Raw genomic sequence first — 11,596 nt, 5'->3', positions numbered from 1 at the left:
TAAAAAAGTTATTTTAGTATATAAATACTTTTGATAAAAAATTTGTGATATGAATTCTTAAATCCAAATTACAGAAAAACCTGATCTATATTTTCATAGCTCAAACTAATTTTTGGAATACCACAAGTTTAAAAAATATGAATAAAAATGTAACAAAAAACTACGTTTCTCTACTCTCAGGAAAACTTTTCCAAAATGTTGAAAGTCAAAATTTCGAACAGGAAGAAGACGAGAAATTTATTTTCAAAATTTTAGAAATAATTGTGGTGGCTAAAAATAGATTCAACATACTCATCGATTTATTAGTGCATATGTTGCTAGCAATATTGTTATGCAAGAAATAGTCAAAGCATGAATACAAAATAATTCCATTATATCATTTATTTCAGACAAAAATGCAGTACTCCTTCTGCCTGATAATTGTCGTCTTGGGTAAGTAACATCATTATTGCATAACTTTTTTTATTTTCATATAATTACAATCTGCCTGGTAATTTAAAAAAGTTATAAAATTTAAAAATGCTATTCAGTGATAGTCATTTTAAATTTGAAAAGAAATGAGATAAAGATATAGAAAATAGTAATGAGTCTACATTACATGTTAATTTGGTGAATTTGAAGGGTTTGTTTAAGGAAAACATTAATTTGCAAGTTGGTTCGGATGATATTCAAGTCTAATATCGTTACAAATTATATTTCATATTTGAGCATTCATATAAAATCAAAAGATATTTCATTTCGAGAGAAAATCTCGTATGATTAAACAATCGAGCCGCTTCGAATGTAATTTTATTGACAAAGAAAGTTACAAGTTAGAACATTATGCCTTCATTGTCTATTTATTATTTACATTTTTGACGAACGTATTTAAGTATCGATAAATGTAAAATTAGTTACACGATGAACTTTTCAAATTAATGTTTATGCTTTAAATGTATTAGAAAATCTTACTAACAAAAAGTTATTGTGAGCTGACTGTTCAAGACGATTTCTCGCTTTCTTCAGTAATAAATCTAAATGTTCTATGTTTTTAAGATACTTTAAACTAATGCAAAAGACATTTTTAAAATTATTAATTAACAGTAAATTTACATGCCTAAAAATAGGTAAATTTATACCAAATATACCGAATATATTTTTGCTGCTCAACTTGCAGAAGTTTTTAATGATATTTGGATACATTTAGCTGCTAACTCATCAAAATATAAATTTAAAAACAAAAATTTTTAGTAGATTATTTAACGATTGAACAATTTATTTAACAAAAAACACTAAAAATTGCTCCTGTTTAGAAACAAAAATTATCAAAAATATATGATTTTCTAAATATTTTGGCAAAAAAATGATACTTCCAATGCAGGTTGAAAACTGTAAAAACCACATACGTCGTATATGGTCAAATATTAGAAAGGTAATGATTTGTCTGTAATTTGCATCTCACGTCGTTTTTAAATTTTCCATATACATAATTGTTTTATACAATGACATAGGGGAAATACGGACAAAATGGTGTAGTAAAAATTAGCCAGTTTTATTGCAGTTCTTGCGACTGTATAATATGAAGAAATGGTCAGATGTTGAGCGTCATTGTCACACTCTTGTCGAAATAATCAGTTCAAACATGTATCGCTCTTTCCAAAGTTTATTTTGATGAAGATTTTGTCATCTTTTTTGGGGTCTTACTAAATGATTAATGTCAGTGCTACTGATTTCGATCACTTTTAAAGCAATTATAAGGTGTTTGATGAATATTCATTATATATTAATTTCTGTTCACAATTGGACAAAATACTTTGGACATAAGTATGCAATGAACTTTGCAAGTACTACCTAAGATCATTCAAGGCGAAAAAATAATAAAACCTGTTCGCCTAATAAAAAAATTTCGCAAATTTATTAAAAGACATAATATATATATATATATATATATATATATATATATATATATATATATAATAGGATGAACGCTCACCTATCGAAAGCAAAATAAAATTGAATACAAGGTGCTGTTCGGCCTAACACAAATATTTTTTTGAAATATTCGGCAAGTTCAAAAAAAGACTGTATTTGTTGATTGGCTCTTAACTTTTACTCCAACGTCTGCTAAAAACAGACCAAAGAATTCACCGGTAAAAAGTAAAGACGCATTTTTTGCAAAGTCTGTTTATGATCTATTTGTCCTTTTCAGCTCAAGTTTCACGTGCTGATGTACCAAAGAAAACCAAGTGATTTATTTGTAAACTGCTTTTTTAAAATTTCGCATCTCAGTTTATTCTTATCATGTATGTAATTTTTTCAGTACTATATAGACAAAATGGTTTTTGTAATTGGTTGCATTTGTCCTTAATAAATATGTTATTATAGTTCCATTTTAATTAAACGACTATGTCACTGGTAGTCAAAAAGCCAAATATGAGTAAAAAATGATCGACTGGATCGAAGGAATAAATAAATATCATTAACAAACAAAACACAGTATCAGTTTGTCCGTATTTTTTCTACATGTTAAATAAAAGACTAAAAACCCATAGACCTTACACTACATGGACTGCTATTCCTCATATGTTTTTTTATTTTATAAATGTGTCAAAACATAAACAGGAACTATGACATTACTTAGTGAACGAGTGTTGCCGACAATCGTGGAACACTCACGATCGATTGAATGTCATATGATGTATAATATAATATAATATAATATGAAATATCCACTATTGTTTACGCAAATCGAGCATAGAATATTTACTTTTAGGTTAAGCACGTGACATATGACATGATATTTAATCAATCGGGAGTGTTTCACGATTGTCGGCAACGCTCGTTCATACAATGGCGTCACAGTTCCTTTCTATTCTTTGACCCTTGTTTTGCGCTCAACTAGCAGTCCATGCAGTATAGGATCTATGCAAAAACCTCAATTGAACGCATTTAGTCTTAATGTAGTAAACGCAGTTGCATATAAATCCATTTAAGACAAGAAATCTAGATAAAACACGTGGTTCATACTATTTAAAGATTATATTCTGAATAAATTATATTAATGATAAAAACATTATTGTATATTATTAATCTTCACTTTCATTCTAGGACTATCATGTGCGAGAAGCGTGGACAAGTCGGCCAGCTTTGATTATGGAGATTATGATTTCTCAAACCAGCATGCCCAGACGTTCAACGTAGGACACGCTGTGAGTAATAAATATTATTAGAATTTATTATTAACCAATTAGTTTTTATCAACAATAAAATTAACTTATGTACTCCCCGGTAATATACTAAGTTTCCTGAACACTTCTTCGACATTCATAACGGTTTTATACTTTGCAAATCAAACAACGTGCACCCAAAATTAGCTTCAATATGGAAAAAAACATGAGTAAATTCTAGTTCTTACCATTTTCAAAATCAAAATATGATCACGAATTAGTTTTGCCATTTACCAATGCACTACAACAACACATCCACTCAATTGAAATGTAACGAGACAACTGACAATATAAATATATAAATATTTTTGATAGGGTGTTCTTCAAAAATAGTGGTGTGAAACAGTATGTTTATTATGAAATGTACGGAGTGTTCGTAAAATTTTGTCATATCTTAATTGGATTTTGTACTAAATTATATCTAATTGTTAATAGTTTGACCATGCGATCTTTTGCATAAATATATGTTTCTAAACTTATTAACTTCCAATAGGGTAAGTTATAGTAATCGTAAAAAAATCGAAAATGAAAGTTTTTATATATCTTTACGTTTCAGAGGTTTCTCAACAGTTTGGCATACCTTAAAAAAAATTGATGTATGTGTGTGTGTGTGTGTGTGAGTGGTTGAGTGTGCGTGCGGATACAATTTTTTGTCGACTATTTCGAGAAAACCGATTTGTATGATTCATAGAACAATCGATTTCTATTTATGAAGAGATGTGCTGATTAATTTTTGTCAAAGGCAGGTCCAACCGTTTCAAAGATACGGGGAAAAAACGCCAAAAATGGCAATTCAGTTTTTGAGAGAACGGAGCGTCCAATTTGAATTATTCGAAAAACATTTTATTTGTATTGATGAAATTAAGAACTGATTAAATTTTTAGGAAAGGCAGATCTAGCGGTTTCAGAAATCCAATAAAAAATGTTAAGAACAAATGCTATTTTGGTAGTCAAAATTAGACATTAGACATATGTACATCAAATTATCAGATATTTTTTAGAGATTTTAACAATAAGTACAAATTTTATTTTCATGGACCGTATATACGGCTAAATATAAAAATAAAAAATAACAGGAAAAATGCCATAAGTATTAAGATTTATAAAAGTTTATAGTATTTAAGTAAACGGCTAGTTAAGAGTAATAATAAAGAATCTTCTGAAATTTTAAATAAACATTTTTTTTTCATTTTCAGAAGTGCATTTATTTCACATTTTACTGTACTAACTCGATTCACAAGCGATTACTAGTTTTTATAAGAGTTTCATGTAAGCTTGACTAGGACCTGAAATAATATTTAATATTAGTGACAGTTTACTTATAAGTAATTCAATAAATAATTTTAAAATATCGGTAACAACATTTTAGAGGGTCATGATGTATATCACTAAATCCTTGAAACGAATAATAATGAACCTGTAGAATAAATACGCCAAATTTAAAAATAAAATTCGTTGTTCAACAAAATATAATTAACGTATTTTGCATGTATTAACTCGCACCGTAAGAAACTCATTTTTTCCGAATTTTACGAATTATTCGAGATCATTTAATAATTATTATTTACCCCACTATTCCTCCAGAGTGCAGGCAGCGGCAAAACAGGCTACAGCAAAGGCAGCGGCCTTCGCTCCATAGCTCAAGGCAGTGCTGACCAAGCCAACAGCGCTGTGGCCAATCAGCAGGCGGCTGCCAAACAGGCTGCTTATCAGGCCAAAAACCAATTGGCCCAAGCGGCTTCCCAAGCTGCGGCCACGGCCCAAGCTGCTCTTCATGGTACGTCGAGATAGAAATAAGCAGTGTCCATAATTTGGTCACAATTTTTCATTTTGCAAGACTAGCGCACTAATCACTTGTGAATAGTTTTGCACAAGACATTTAATACAAGGATAAACACACTTTGTTTTCTTAATGAAATACTAGAATTTCAGTTCGTTCACGTCGAATTTTGAATTATAATGCACTACACACTTATATATACACAAACTTTAAACGCCAATGCCGCAATACATTCATCGAGGCAGTTCATTTAGATATAATTTTAAATTTTAAAAAATTTGATTAATACAACACAGAATCTTTAGAAACCATAGAACTTAAATTTAAATTTAGTATTTACAATAGTATAAATTTTAGAATGCACTCCAATTTTGATCTGGTATCAGTTGTAAGTCCCAATTACTTAAAATCCACCTGAAATTATAAATAAAAAAAATTAGTCAATTTTTTTCATAAGGCACTTTCAGTAATAAAAATGGTTATTAACACATATAATTTTTTAAAGGTAAACAAGTGCTTTTAGAAGGATTAGAACAACAAAGTGAAGATGCTCATCATGCATTGGAAGCAGAAATTGCTCAACTTCAACAAGCGAAGAGATCTGCTAAGGCTGCAGCATATGCAGCTCAACAAGCTCTAAACCAGGTAAAACTAGCTGTCAGTGGAATTATGTCTTAAGGCAATTAAGGCATCGTGCCTTAAGGCAAATTGCTGGAACTTCCCGTACCAATAATTATTATTTTTTTAAAAACGATTAACATTTTTGAAAAAAATTTACTTTGAAAAAATAAGATTTTTGAGAAACTATATTTTCGACAAAAAATTACTTTTTTTTGAAAAAAAAATTAAAAAAAAAAATAATAATATTTTTTTTATTATTTTTTTTTTTGAAAACAAATTTTTTTTTCTTCATTTTGACATATTGTGGAAGATCTGAACTTTTTTTTTAAAGCAATCGTACTGCTTTAACTGCATAGGGACAAAATATAACGCGTAAGCGTCGCTGTCTAACGCATAAGCATTGGTACGGAACCCATAGGAATGTTAACAAAATGTATACTTATTGTTAAAATCTCTATAAAATATCTGATAATTTCATGTGCATATGTCTAATGATCATTTTTGACCGCCAAATGGCTCATTTTTTTACTTTTTCCTCCATATCTCCAAAACCGCTAGACCTGCCTTTATGAAAATGTTATCAGTTATTCATCTTGTTAATACAAGTGAAATGTTTTTTGAATTATTCAAATCGGACGCTCCGTTCTCTTAAAAACTGAGTTACCGTTTTCGGCACTTTTTGCCCCGTATCCTTGGAACGGCTAGACCTGCCTTCGCCAAAAACTAATCAGCACGTCTCCTCATCAATACGAATCGAATGTTTTTTGAATTATTCAAATCGGTTGATCCGTGTTCCCGAAATCGTCGACGAAAATTTGTATCCGCACATACATACACACACGTACATACATACATACACACACATACACACACACACACACACACACACATACATCCATTTTTTCTAAGGTATGCCAAAATGTTCAGAAACCTCTGAAACGTAAAGATATATAAAAATTTTCATTTTCGATTTTTTTGCGATTACTATAACTTACCCTACGGGAAGTTAAAAATATATAGATAAAAATCGTATATAATTTTTCTGGTAGTACCAAAATGCTAGCATATTTTTATGGATGAAAGGATATATAAAGAAAATAATAATTATTAATAAATATTATGTTCTTTAGAACTTCTATTTTCGACCTGGTGAATATGAAGGCCCAACCGTAAAACTATATAACAAACGTTTTATACTTTTTTAATTGCCTTCTTGTCAAAGAATTAATTGATTTCGTTCTCCCCAACCTATATTAAAATATAATATTTTTTTGCTTTTACAATAATTTAGAACTGCTAATTATTAACGTAAGATCTGCTAGTGTCAAAACGTAACACAAAAAATCTTAGTATTTTATAATTATTTTATTATCCACTTATTAGGTCCTGTGACGTAAAAAGCCCAAGAACATATATAAGAATAAATAATTTCATTGCTAAATCAAACTGAATAAAAACTCATTCATTTGTCGCTAAGTTGTACCTAAAACATTTTTTTTAATTTTCAAAATTTTTTCCATGCTCTTTCCATACCAAGTTTGATTGAATTGCGCTCTATCTGAACGTTAATATTAAGAGCTAAAACTTTCAGAGAATTGTTTTTTATCAATTTGGAACCATTTGAGCCCCTGGGAGCAAGAAAATTCGAAAATGACCATTTTAAGGACCACCCTAATATATATATATATATATATATATATATATATATATATTACTGTTATCCCATGGTAGTAAAAAATCAACGTATCCTTCTATTGGTCCAAATTAGTTACAGTGATGGACCAAAATTTAAAGTCCAATTACACAAAATCACAATCTCTTATTCCAATTAGTAAAACTGTCCAAATTACATACTTTTCAAAGAAAGTATATGTTTATACCAAATATAGAACACAAAAGTTCTCTTTCGATGCATGTCGTGGGTACCTTTTTCTAGGTCTCCACGCCCATTTGAATTCGCCCAAAATAATTATACCAGTCAAAAATTCACTTATGTCGAATCACAAGTGTGAAAATACAAGCTTTCTACATACTCACTTTATAAAAATAATTGTAGCGTTTAAGTTCTAATTCACTAATAACTTTCACGCGCCGTTTGGTTAACAAGCGAATTTAATAATCGTAGTCAATTCAGTAAATTATATAATAAGATTTATATATTTATTACACATTTATTTCACTTTTATTCAAATTAATGATTAATTGCTATTATTATAAATATCGGTCATAAATACGATGATGTTGCTTTATTTTTAATTGTATTTAATAATGAAATGAAATGAGAAGAGAAATTTGTTGTATGATTTGGTGAGGTTTATTTATGATCTATTTAATTAAATCATTGGAAACAAAATCGTTAGTTTTACAATAAATGCAATAAAGTAATTATGTAAAGATTAAGAACGAGATAGACGGTTTATAACGATGATAAAACGATGCTGATGATCTTCACGGTTTGGTTTAATATTGAATATGCAACTTGCAAATGTTCGTAGCCATCACGACATTAAAAAAAATTATACTTAATTTCATTCATCCATCTGATGTTTGACTGAATCCTATTGAATCCGATAAATACTTTAGTCTTAATTTGACCCCCCAAAAGAATTTTCATAATTTTTTAACTGATCGAGTGAGTTGTTTAGATAATTTAACCGAATTCAACCGAAGTTACAAAATATCATGGATAATTTATTTATCCAAATCAAAAAATGACTCATGCTTGTTTCTAGTTAAACGGCAAAATTTTTTAAGATGTATTCAGTCGGCAATTGTTAGCGCTTGATTTGACTTAATACTACGTCTGTTTTACAGACGGCAACCCAAATATTTGTCTCATCTCTTGATACATTTTATTATTACAATTTCGATAATAGGGCAAATATTTTGATTGATGTAGTAATCCGGATAAGGCTATTTTCACTTGGAAACATATTGCTATCTATATTTTCAAATAAAAACAGATGTCACTACAGACCGGTACCAGGCTCCGCGCAGCGGGTTCGACCCTGGAACTTCTGATTCAGGTCCAGTCGCTCTAGTCACTTAACCACCGTATATAAACAAATACCAAGAATATTTTGTTCCTTTACTTACTAGATTACTATCCATAATCTAGATTCCTCAATCAGAATATTTGTTTCCTACCTACCTAAGTGGACTAATTTGGACACATACTACTTCAACTAATAATTTTAATAAAAAAAATGTATTTGATTTAGGTAAATGTGATTACTGCTGCTTTGAACACTGCCCAAGCAACTGCTGAACACAGCCAGCAAGCTGCCCAAGAAGCTGCCGCCGAATGGCCTCTCAAACCGCAATGGTTGGAGCTGCCAAAAACCGCGTTGAACACATTGACGAACAATTGCACCAAGCTAGAGTGGATTTTCAGGTAACAGATAATAAATGCGATAGTGAAGTAATATCAATTTTCCAGATAGAAACCAAGTTTTATGTAAAATCAAAGAAACCATACTTGATGCAAGAATAACGTCGTGGCATCGGAGAACGACCTTTACATTAGTAAAGAAATAAAATAAATTTTATGAATGTTGAAGATCTATCATGAATGCTAATAAGATAATTCTTCCAGGCCCAATGACGTATTGAAATCATCAAAATTGTTGGCGGTCAATAATAAATGCAAAAATTTATTTCCCTAAGTTAATTCTTCCTTCTTCTAGGCAACTCAAGAGGCAGCCCAAAACGCAGCTAATTCGGCTCAAGCTGCCCAGAACAACGCAGCTGAGGCAGCTGTTCACGCCACCGTCGGATTACACGAAACCAACAACCAAGCTGATCTCCATCAAGCATCTTACGAAGCCGAACAGGTCAGCTCTTATTTGTCAAACCAAGGTAAACACGAAACACCAAACACGAATTTTGTTCATTTGACTGATAAATCATTTTGTTTGAAGTTTCAGTAACTAATTTTGATACATGATCATCTCATCAAAAAGCACTAGGACAGAATGGAAGTAAAATAATATTGAGTCGAATTTAAAACAGTTTGATATATAGACATTGAGCACATTTAGCTAATTTTTCACATAAAACACTGAGAGCTATCATAACATGAGAACATTTTTCTATTATTGCATGAGCAGCGATCAGAAGTTAAGGTTTCTATGAGTTGTTTTGATGATTTGACTTAACTACGTCAGTTTTATAAATGGCAACCCAAAGAGTTGTTCCATCTCTATGAGATGATTTTTTTATAAGTACAATTTCTGTAATAGTGAAGAATTTTGTATTGAAGCAGGTAAGGGCTATTTGTATTTGGAAAACATTGCTATCTATATTTCCTTGTGAAAACCGATGTCACTACTGTTTGACATCAGGCTACTCGAGGCTGGCATCAAACCAGAATCTTTAATTAAAATCCCAAAGCTCCAACCACTGACTCATAGAAGAACCCAAGAGAACAAGCAACCATTGACCACATAATTAAAGAAATTAGGCTTTTGCATAGTTTAGTGGTTGGAACTATGGGCATCCAATCAGAAGTTCCAGGTTTGATGCCTGCCTCGGACAGCCTGATGTCAAGCAGTAGTGAAATAGGTTTTTGTTTGAAAATATTGATAGCAATGCTCCTAAGGAAAGATAGCGCTTTCTTCAATAAAAAATTCCATCAAATATTTATTGTTTAAGTATTGGGTTGTCTCGACAAAAGCCACGTTATTAAGAATGTCACTACAACCTAACTAAGAACTACTAAGTTCTGATTGCTGTTAATAATGAAAAATATAAATATGAAAAAATGCTTATATATAAATAGCTCTAGTTTTTAGAAACCTGAACTTACAGTTTGGGTAACATTAATTATCAGAGATTGTGATGCTATGTTTTGTTCTCCCTAATCAATATAATTTAATGTTTACAATTAAATTCAACCATCAAAAACAGTGTCTTCAGAAATTCTGAAGATTCGTTTATTCAAAAACAATCACACACCATACAATAATTAATAGTTTAGCTTATACTGATCATCGATATTGTCAATCTTTTAGCATTTACACGCCGTTAGTGAACACTCAGCTGAAGCAGCTAACCACAACTACAACTATAAACCTGCTCCAGTTTCCCCCAAAAGCACCACAACAAAGCATCATCATCCAACCACCACCCTCACCTGATGCCAGGATACTGACTTATCGAACAAGGAACCAAGAAGCATAGTGACCAGAAACACCTGATAGTTCTTCAAAGTACTATATGTATACAATGTAAGATCAATCGAAATCAATATTGACTAAGATTTTATCAAATAATTCAAAACATTTAATTTCGTTTTTTTTTTTAATTTCAGAATAACCCGGTGAGATCAATTAGTGGTTATACCATCAAACAAGCTCTTAATATTAAAAAATACGTAATATAATCTCATTATATTAACTTTAATGTATTTTGTGCAATAACTTACTGGTTAAGATAATTTCAATTGATTTCCATCAACTGAAATTTAAAAGCCATTATCAAATGTATTGTTTAACGACTCTACTCATCATTTATTGGTATTAATATTTTCATCATTTTTTGGCATAGATACTTTTCATCATTATTTATTTTTCATGCATTTAATTCGATTTTATATTGACGTTTGTGTAGTAAAAATACACAAAATTATCATTTAATTCTAAGACTTAGGTTTAACTATATGCTTAAGAATTCATAAATTTGTTGATTTTAAAATTTTAATAAAATACGTTTTTGTTAATATTTGAAGCACTTTTATCATGTGTGCCAATTTTATTCTGTAACTAGTAAGAAGAAAAATTAAAACCATATTTTATATAAACAAAATTGTTTCAATTATTTCTAAGGACAGTAATATTAGGTGGAGAGAACAAATTCAGAATCAGATCTCAAGAGTATTTAGGTTGTAAAAGGTATATAAGACGAAATTAAGAGTATGATAAAAAAAATGAGGTAAAGCTACTCTAAAATTAAATTTGTGGACAGAAGTTGTATGTGAGACAATTTTTTA

The 11,596-nt window shown here is 30.2% G+C and overlaps 1 pseudogene; it reads left to right on the top strand.

The window, feature by feature from the left end:
* Positions 1 to 395: 395 nt before the first annotated feature.
* Positions 396 to 10,745, top strand: LOC113374771 (annotated as a pseudogene).
* The last annotated feature ends 851 nt before the right edge of the window (positions 10,746 to 11,596 follow it).

The sequence above is a fragment of the Ctenocephalides felis genome, unplaced genomic scaffold (genome assembly GCF_003426905.1).
Source record: "Ctenocephalides felis isolate EL2017-DRISC unplaced genomic scaffold, ASM342690v1 CF-g0.4_SCAFFOLD_01886, whole genome shotgun sequence".
In the NCBI taxonomy this organism is placed as follows: Eukaryota; Metazoa; Arthropoda; class Insecta; order Siphonaptera; family Pulicidae; genus Ctenocephalides; species Ctenocephalides felis.
Note: the sequence above shows the minus strand (reverse complement) of the source record. Positions and strands in the feature narration are given on the sequence as shown.